We start from the raw sequence: 2,500 nt of genomic DNA, 5'->3' as shown, positions 1-2,500 counted from the left end.
ATTTTAATATTTTTCACGCATAGACCCCGTCAAACGCTAGAAGTTGGCGGGGATGTCTCTCTTGTGGCTCACGGGGCTGTTAGGGTCGCACAGAAATGCCTCGGAATGGGAAAACGGGTCATTTTTGTGTGGCCACATTGCATAGGAACGGCATGAAACTTCCAGAGGCATTTGCAGCAGGAATGCATGTGCACTCAAAAACGTCTATATTTTTCACGGATAGACCCCGTGAAACGCTATAAATTGGCGGGGATGTCTCTCTTGTGGCTCACGGGCGCTGTTAGTTAGGGTCGCACAGAAATCCCTCGGAATGGGAAAAGGGGTCATTTTCGTGTTGCCACATTGCGTACGAACGGCATGAAACTTCCAGAGGCATCTGCAGCAGAAATGCATGTGCACTCAAAAACGTCTATATTTTTCACGGATAGACCCCGTGAAACGCTAGAAATTGGCGGGGATGTGTCTCTTGTGGCTCACGGGGCTGTTAGGGTCGCACAGAAATCCCTCGGAATGGGAAAACGGGTCATTTTCGTGTTGCCACAATTGGCATACGAACGGCATGAAACTTCCAGAGGCATTTGCAGCAGAAATGCATGTGCACTCAAAAACGTGAATATTTTTTCACGGATAGACCCCGTCAAACGCTCGAATTTGGCGGGGATGTTTCTCTTGTGGGTCACGGGGCTGTTCGGCTCGCACAGAACTCCCTTGGTCCACCTGATTCGTGCATACAGGCAGCAACTAAAACTCTGTAAACCTGCTGTGAGGACATCTAAACAGTGGACCAGTGAGGCTGTGGAAGATTTGCGGGCGTGCTTAGACTGTACTGACTGGGATATGTTCACGACTGCTACCAATAGTCTGGATGAACTCACAGAGGCTGTGTACATCAGCTTCTGTGAGGACTGCTGTATCCCAACACGTACCAGGGTGAACTTTAACAACAACAAGCCCTGGTTCTCAGCAAAGCTCAAAAGGTTGAGGTTGGAGAAGGAGGAAGCGTTTAGGAGTGGGGATAGAGACAGATTCAAGGAGTCGAAGAACAGGTTTAGCAAAGCGGTGAGAGAGGCTAAACGACTGTACTCAGAGACACTAAAACACCAGTTCTCTACTAACGACGCTGCTTCTGTCTGCCAAAGGGCTCAGGCACATCACCAACTACAAACCCAGAGCGCCCCACACCACTAACGACTCCCGCCTAGCCAACGACCTGAACGAGTTCTACCGTAGATTTGAAAGACAATTGGACTGTCCTGAACCACCCCTTCCCACCCAAGAGGCCCCATCCCCCACCCATACTACAGAAACGACTCTCTCCTTTCAGGAGGGAGAAGTTAATGGGCTTTTCAAGAGGCAGAATCCACGCAAAGCAGCCGGGCCGGACTCTGTCTCTCCAGCCACCCTCAGGCACTGCGCTGACCAGCTGTCTCCGGTGTTCACCAACATCTTTAACACCTCCCTGGAGACATGCCATGTACCAGCCTGTCTCAAGTCCTCCACCATCATCGCTGTGCCCAAAAAGCTAAGGCCAACAGGACTAAATGATTACAGACCGGTCGCCCTTACATCTGTGGTAATGAAGTCTTTTGAGCGCCTGCTCCTGGCACACCTCAAAGCCATCACAGACCCTCTCCTGGACCCCCTTCAGTTTGCCTACAGAGCCAACAGGTCTGTGGACGACGCAGTTAACATGGCCCTCCACTTCACCCTACAGCATGTGGACGCCCCAGCATCCTACGCCAGGATCCTGTTTGTGGACTTCAGCTCTGCCTTCAACACCATCATCCCTGCCCTGCTTCAGGACAAGCTCTTCCAGCTGAACGTGCCCTACTCCACCTGCAGGTGGATCACAGACTTCCTCTCTGACAGGAAGCAGTGCGTTAAGCCGGGAACAGAAGTCTCTGACTCCAGGTCCATCAGCACGGGAACTCCTCAGGGCTGCGTCCTTTGCCCACTGCTCTTCTCCCTGTATACCAACAGCTGCGCCTCCAATCATCTGTCCGTCAAACTCTTGAAGTTTGTCGGACGACACCACCCTCATTGGGCTGATCTCTGGTGGGGATGAGTCTGACTATAGGTGGGAAGCTGACAACCTGGTGACCTGGTGTAGCCAGAACAACTTAGAGCTAAATGCTCTAAGGACAGTTGAGATGGTTGTGGACTTCAGGAAGAATACAGCCCCACTCACCGCCATCACCCTGTTAGACTCCGCAGTCAAAATTGTGGAGTCCTTCCGCTTCCTGGGCACTATTCTCTGCCGGGACCTCAAGTGGGAACTGAACATCAGCTCCCTCGCCAAGAGAGCTCAACAGAGGATGTACTTTCGACGGCAGCTGAAGAAATGCAACCTGCCAAAGACAATGATGGTGCAATTCTATACAGCGATCATTGAATCCATCCTCACCTCCTCCATAACCGTCTGGTACGCTGCTGCCACTGCCAAGGACAAGAGCAGACTGCAGCGTATCATGCACACTGCTGAGAAGGTAATTGCCTGCAA

Source organism: Petromyzon marinus, unplaced genomic scaffold (assembly GCF_048934315.1).
Source record: "Petromyzon marinus isolate PM22_M1 ecotype Great Lakes invasive population unplaced genomic scaffold, UKy_Petmar_22M1.pri1.0 PM_G_Scaffold_29, whole genome shotgun sequence".
In the NCBI taxonomy this organism is placed as follows: domain Eukaryota; kingdom Metazoa; phylum Chordata; class Hyperoartia; order Petromyzontiformes; family Petromyzontidae; genus Petromyzon; species Petromyzon marinus.
The sequence above is the reverse complement of the archived record's forward strand: the minus strand, read 5'-3'. Positions refer to the sequence as shown.